The sequence below is a fragment of the Dreissena polymorpha genome, chromosome 5 (assembly GCF_020536995.1).
Source record: "Dreissena polymorpha isolate Duluth1 chromosome 5, UMN_Dpol_1.0, whole genome shotgun sequence".
Lineage (NCBI taxonomy): Eukaryota > Metazoa > Mollusca > Bivalvia > Myida > Dreissenidae > Dreissena > Dreissena polymorpha.
This window is the reverse complement of record NC_068359.1, coordinates 12,884,698-12,892,292: the sequence shown is the minus strand read 5'-3', so window position 1 is coordinate 12,892,292 and position 7,595 is coordinate 12,884,698. Positions and strand designations below refer to the sequence as shown.

At 35.4% G+C, this 7,595-nt stretch overlaps 1 long non-coding RNA gene across 1 annotated transcript; it reads right to left on the bottom strand.

Annotated features, from left to right (window-relative positions):
* Positions 1 to 3,405: 3,405 nt before the first annotated feature.
* LOC127882387 (uncharacterized) lies at positions 3,406 to 7,064 on the bottom strand. Its single transcript, XR_008050519.1, has 2 exons — positions 6,553 to 7,064; positions 3,406 to 5,965 (listed from the first exon to the last, which is right to left on the bottom strand). It is a non-coding gene; the product is annotated as an uncharacterized LOC127882387 (long non-coding RNA).
* Positions 7,065 to 7,595: the final 531 nt, after the last annotated feature.

Sequence of the window (7,595 nt, the reverse complement as noted above, 5' to 3'; positions counted from 1 at the left end):
TTGGTTATCAAGCAAACGTCAAGATGGCGACGTCCATTCCGAGACAGTTATTGTTTGCTGATATGACCAGCATACACAAAACTAATAAAAGTAATAAAATGTATGAAGGGTTTAAAAAGGCGCAAAATACCAATCTACACGCAGAGTTGTCGTTCTTTGCTCTCACATACAATCTCTGTCATCACAAGAAATCCTACCAGATTTTGTCGGATTCCATTATTGGAGTTAAGTATTATAATATTATAAAAGAGTAGAATCATTTTGTTTTGCATTTTGAAAAAAGTGTATAAGTTTAGGTTCGTGATAAAAAAATAAATTACCTAAATTAAAAAATAAATTAAAATATCAACGGTAAATTTATTGTTCCACGTGGCCATACTATCATCACGTGATTGGTTATGACGGCGGGGATATGATGCGCGGAGGTTGGCAAAATACCTTTCTCGTCATGGACGTCGCCATCTTGACTATCACGTGATAAACCCCCCCCCCCAGCTGAAGATATTGTTCCAGGGATAATTTCCAAAAGCGCGGGAAAATGAAGAGTACTTCAGTTTATCCCATCATCAGACTTGCATTGTCGAAATAAACCACTGTGGATTATATTTATCCCGGGGGGATAACTTCCCAAATTTTAGGGTAGGGGTGTCCCACTGAGACTTCCGAAATGTGACCAATTTTTATACCGGAACTCTGATAAAGTTGACCCATTTTTATACAAGATTTTTGATAAAGCAGACCCATTTGTATACGATACCATTGAAAAAGTGGACCCATTTGAATACAAGAAATTTGATAAACTGGACCCATTTTAATACTAGAAAATGACACATGTCATACTAGAACTTTAATCTCTATCATATCAATACAGTATACTAATTGAATTTGCTATTTAATGTTTATTTGAAATATTTCATATATGTTTCTTACAACTTTGCCATTTAAAAATCATACCCATTTTTATACAAATACTTTCAAATCTATATGCATTTTATACATATGTACAAGCAAATTTCTGATTTCAATACCCATATCTATACTAAGATGCTCAAAACCATACCCATATCTGTAATTTTAGTCCAAAAACACACCCCATATTTTCGGCACACCCCTATATACCCGTATATAGGAAGTTACCCCCCCCCCCCCGGGATATTTTCCTTTATTTCGGCAATGCTGAAATAAATCTGTCTCGTGCGGCGGACTCTTATATCAGATATGTGTGGAGGATGGTCATATAACTCGGAATCAACTAAAAAGTAATCATTTTAGTAAAATCGAATCAGATTCAACAAAACAAACAATTTGATACCGAGATGTATTATTTTAAACACAAAATGTAACACAAAAAACATTTTTCACGAATATTAAGTGCGCGTACTCATGACGTCATTATTAACACGTCAAACGACAAAAGTCACATTCTTACCCGCTAAAGCTGCAGTTTTTTGCCTGGGGCGTAGCATCAAGGCCACAGTTATGATACAAATTGCTGAGCCTATCCGAATGGGCTGGCTGCCAAATACAAAATTCCCAAAAGTCCGATTTACCACTTAATGCATGCACAATACAAGTAGTTCTTCGAAGATCTCAGTAACCCGCCTTGAACATACATAATAACACTATATAACATGACAGTGTCTTAAAAAAAATCAAAAAAATATTATTGAAGCAAAATTGCTTCGCATTCGCTACGACATAGTTTGTAATGCTTACATATTCATGCGATAATAAGTTCCTCACTTAACGGTCTAGGTCGAAACGATACGAGTGTTTACGGAGACAGTAAGAAGAATTTTTTTCTGAGACATTTTTTTGAAGACACTATATTTGGTATTTATAAACATATTTAAAAATATTGTTATTTTATTTGACGTTAACAAGACATTCCAGAAAAAAAGAAAATATCAAAAACAAATATTCACGATCTCGGAAATAGACCAAGTAACCGGATATGGTATTTCACTGCGCAGGTCGAGCGCGCAAATCGAGCGCGAAAAGTTCGACGTGAGACAAAGTACACAATCTGTACACCGTTCTTTATAAGGGTAAGTGGATTTTCTTTTGTATACATATAACAAATGAAGTATGAGGGCTTTCCTGATCTGTTAATTATGTAATAAAAAGCTATCTTAGGCTATTGAAAGTGATTTTTTGTCGCGTACAATAACAGTTTTTTTGCAGCCATGTTGTTGTTGTTGTATATCTTCACCGCCTAAGTAGACGAACCTCTACCAGATCTTTAGAGTTGAACAAAAGGTTATCGTTCCCACCAGCAGTATCGTGTAGTCGTCCACCGTATATGTACACTTTAGTTTATGCACAAATATTGTCTTTTCTTACAGTCTCTGAGCTTATGCACTCAACCGCTAGGGTCAATCCTTATAAATTCGGACAAAGGGAGAAATTCGGACCATACTTCTTCCCAAGAACACTAAATCTAGCCCCAGGCCTTCAGCGCCTACAGCGCTTTGGTTTAGTATTGTTTTCATTATTTCTTTACAATCGGGGACGAAGAGGCATGATAAACAGAAAAAACAGGTTAGTGCCTGATCTTTTTGTAATATATTAGGCTCGGCACGAATAAAATAACACAGTAATATTTGCTTAAAATAACTTTGGGATTTTCCTTGTATGTTCTATTTTCCTAGTCTATGTTTGAAGAAATAATTGACGACTAAGAACATTTCTGGGATAAATCGAATGCTAGGTCGGTGCCGAATAAAGTGAAGTTAATTTTGCTCGGCCCGAAAATCTAAGCCTCGCAAAATAAACTTCGCTTTATTCGGCACCGACCTAGTATTCTCTATATGCCTGCTATACGGATACTCACTAGATTTGTGCATTGTTTTTATTTTATTCTCTAAACGGAGTAATACATATTTCTGCGTTAAGTGTTAAATAAAGGGATAAAAAGAGAGTATAAAAATTACTTTATACCTGTGGCAATATTGGGTAAATAGCACGCTTTGCCACATAAATGCTTTCTAAATGTAAATATAACACATTATTATGTTTGTATTTACTATATTATTATATTATGTTCATGACAATTGAAAAGAGACGGATAATATAACAGTTTCTAAAAAAAACTCAAGTGTTCAAAACGGGGCCAGAATTGTAATTCGATAAGGCACAGGACTACACTGCTGAAACATTCTATCCTTAGTTTAGTCAACAATTGGTCAGTCAGCCGTGTACAGTTCACTGCTGCAACACTATACTCAACAATTGGTGGGTTAACCATTTGTCAAGAGATGGGGTACAATACACTTATAAAACAATGTACTAAGTTACTGTTGCAACCTTGTACTCAGCAAATACAGGGTCAGATAAGATAAATACAAGATCCTTACAGATAAATATTTCAAATGTTTCATGAATTTGTTTAATATAAAAACACAATTTATTTTTATTTTTTATTTCATGACATAAATAAAGCATATTGCAAATATTGGTAGTAAATCGATTCCATGCACTAACGTTGTACGCTTTGGAGATTTTTCAAACTGCAAACGTATAAAGTCACATAAATATATAAATGGGCAACGACAATACAAATAATCGGGTTAAAGTTTCTATCATAAACCAAAGAGAAATAATTATAAGAAGCGGCGTAACATTGTAGAAATCTATCAAGTTTCTTCAAGTTAACAAAATGCATACACCCGAATCAACACTAATGACATCATTTTAATTAAGCAGGTTACGGTCATATTTCAGAATGCCCAAGCGATCTAAAAATCTTTTGATTCAATACTCATTCTAAATGTCATGTTATTATTAATAAACGATTATACATTATTTCATAATACTGCAAAACGAAGGTGAAAATTGTGAAAAGGTGAACAGTTGGTTATTCAATGCAAATGTATCTTTTCAAACAAGTGCACATTCAAAACAAAACAATATAAAGTGCTCAATACATATATAGAGATTAGCTAAATGAACATAGCAGTCAGGCTTGAAAACAATTGTAAGATCATAAACCTTAACAAATTATTTAAGTCTTTGTTTCACTATAAGGACCAGTAGAGTAGTGTTTTGATCCGTAAACACAATCAATATGCATACTTTTACTTAAAATTAAGTGAGTCGGGACGTCCAATAGTATCTTTGGATGAGTAATATAAATTTTGAAAATCAGAGATGTCTAAGGTCATGTTTCATATGGTCTTTATGGAAAAGCTTAGAATAATCAAACATTCGCAGAAAACTAAATCCTTAAACTGTATTATAATTTGCAGACGCAAGCAACAATAACATGGACAACACATTGACAGTTTCAGGAAAGGAACAAGTTCACAAGAACAATTACAGTCACACTACGATATAAAAAATCAGAAACACACTTGATAGTAAAGAGTCGATAATGTTTTACGTAATCAATTTCCTTAAAGATCATCATGGGGAAAGTATTTCACAATTTGCTTAAATTTAAAATGAAAAGATAACACATTCTGTAAAAAAGAGAGAAAACATATTATCACACATACACAAATTATAATTGTCGTATCCACATTATCTTTATAAATAACAAGTTGTTTATATATTTTACAATGTATATCAAAGTTTACAAACCTATTGGTATTTATCATAGTATCTGAACACGATACTATCGGTCACTATAATGTCCATAAGCGACCCATCCTCACCCACAATCTACGCTGAATCTCTGCCCTTTTTCCACACCTTACATACCAATGTTCTAAAACCTCAATCATAATAATCAACACATTCCCTATTCCTACATCTTCTATATTTCTACACTTCAACATCGCCAACCTTTTAAAACGCAATTATTAAATTAACCTCCCCACCAACCTCCCTGTCATAATCCCACATCCCTCCATCCAAACCAAAATTACCAATAAACCACCCACTTAAACCACTATAATCCCTACCTTCCAATACACACACAACCAAACCTCTATTTCCACACTTTCACGACACCGTTTCTCGACGCCGTCAACATGAGGCGCGGTAAGGCCTGACACAGGGCAACGTCTGTGATGAAGTTATTGTGACCCTGGGGCGTGGCCTCGGGACCCCGGGGCTGACTGTCCCCCAATTGGAGCGGGCTTCTTGGTGTACGACTCAATTATCACATATGTGCCCTCTATCAGCTGGGACCTTACATGGAAAAAAACACTGTTTAAGTCCTTCTTGAATGCGTTGAGCTTCAATGAGTACATACGCACAGATCAAAGTGACGCGGGGGTAAGTACGTTCCATTTTGGTTATAGCAACTAGAAACTTTTGTATAATGTGTTACTTTGTAAGCTGATAATTTTGTTGTACAGTGTTTTCTTGGGATTTTCTGTTGTTTTCTGACAGCAAAGAACAGGGCTCCAAATAAGGTTTTTTTCACACAAGGGTACTGTACCCCCTGAACATTTTGTCACGGGAATTTTAACCCATGAGCTTAAGCTTTAAATAATATCTTGATTTCATTAAGGATTGTATAAAAGCTTCAGATAAAAGAATGCTTTAAAAATGCACTTGAACCTTTTGAAAATGTGTGCAAGTAAAAAATATGCATGAAAATATCGTACAAATGAAAGAAGAGTTCAATAAAACAGAATAAGACAATTATTCGAAATTTTGGTTTGCTACATTAACTATAAAGAAGTTATTGGTAATGCTTCGATAAATATTCCATTTATAATTTGCTTCATCATAAGACTGAAGAGCATCTAAATAACTCTGAGAAAAAGACTTTGGTGCAACAAAGCTTAGTAAACATGTTTAAACTAAATACATTTGCCAATCTTTAAATTTCGATACTCTTTAAGCGGACTGCGGTGTGCTTAGTCAGGTCTCCCGCAGCGTTGGCCATGATGAAGCTATTTGCGGGGTAACCGAGGTCCCGGAACCGGTCACGCATGTACGAGCCTCCAGTCAGGAGGAACATGCAACTGTCTGTGGTCGCCACGTGCATACAAAACACTGCGTGGGGGCTCTCCTAAGTGCATGAAGTAGAAAATTAAATTTCACAAGCCATGAAGAGCGATTAAACTTGCTGTCCACCCCAGAATGGTAAGCTAACTGATACCTAACCAACACAATTCAAAGAAAAGTGATGTTATGTATAATATTAAATAATGATGAAAAACACGGTTATATTATTTTTCATTTTTGTTTTTAGCGAATAGCATGCGTAGGTCGTAATTTGCATTAAACAAAACAATTCCGTTTGTGGAAGTTAATGTATAACAGGTTGAAACTAATCTTTTTTCCTAAATGTTAACTAAATATATTTACACATATACACAAATACCCAAGAGATCAGAAAAAAAGATAATTGCATCAAACACTAGATTATATATTAATACAAAGTGTCGCTGCCCAAATACTGTAGATATTACTGTATTTGTACCATGACATATCTGTTTATTGGAGAGTGTGTCATAATGTCATACATGTTTTTCACAAAATAAGGCAGTATGACAAACAAGTGTTCTTCAAAAGGTGGCACTGTTTTGAAATAGTTGATACACACGTATAACTGTGTATCGAACCTATGTGATACACTAATACACTAATACATACTTGTGGTTTTGACAAGGTGGGTGCACTAATGAATACGACCAGCACTCTGGAAAACCGGACTCAATGCATGTGCAGTCTTTACAGGCTAATCAGGGATAACGCTTTCGCTCGAATGTTTGTTTGTTTAAAAAGAATATATTCTTAACTAAAATACAGTCTTTGCGAAAAGTGTTGTCACTGATAAGCTTGTGTGAACTGCACAGGCTTATCTGAGACGACACTTTACGAACATGCTTTAAGACTGTTTTCAAATAACGTGGCGTATATCTGTGTTTTTGACAATGTGGGTACAGCGCTGGCCCATAGATTCTTCCTGCGGGCATCTGTCTCGATAGCCCACATTGTTACCCTGCACTGCCGAGATCACCCATGACTATTCCTTCGGTTGTTGCAGTAGGCGGCGCACACGTGACTTAAGATGAAAAAAGGTTTTGACATTTGAGCCGCGCTCTGGGAAAACCGGATTTGATGCATTGACGTAAAGTGTCGTTCCAGAGTAACATTTGCAATCCGCACAGGCTAATCAGAGACGACGCTTATATGGTAGACCAGTTTTTCTTATAGGGCAGAAACGCTTGATCTATAATATCTATTTGCAACATACCGCTATATACTTTATCACCCGTTGACTGATACACAATAGACGCTATAAGGTTAGATCTGCAACACAAACATAAAGATCGATTTTAATATGCACGTTTCGAGACTCGAAGTGACTGCCTCGTAGTCGCTTAACACAGGTGAAAATGGCTTTCGTTATGAACTAGACTCTGGCCGCATACGACAGGTGACCGTTTTATCCTAAGTTATAGTTACTGATTATATAGAATTATCATTTTATTCATTGAATGCCGCATAAATCAATTAATTTTTTTTCGTTAGTTGACATGTGTTGCTCAAACTTATAAAATATATTACCACATTTGGCGCCTGACATTTCATACAAACATATACACCGAGATTGAAGTCTTGACTATTTATCAGAACTGCACATTTATATTTCATACTGGTTTATTTTGTTTAGATTAACCCTTTCTCACTTA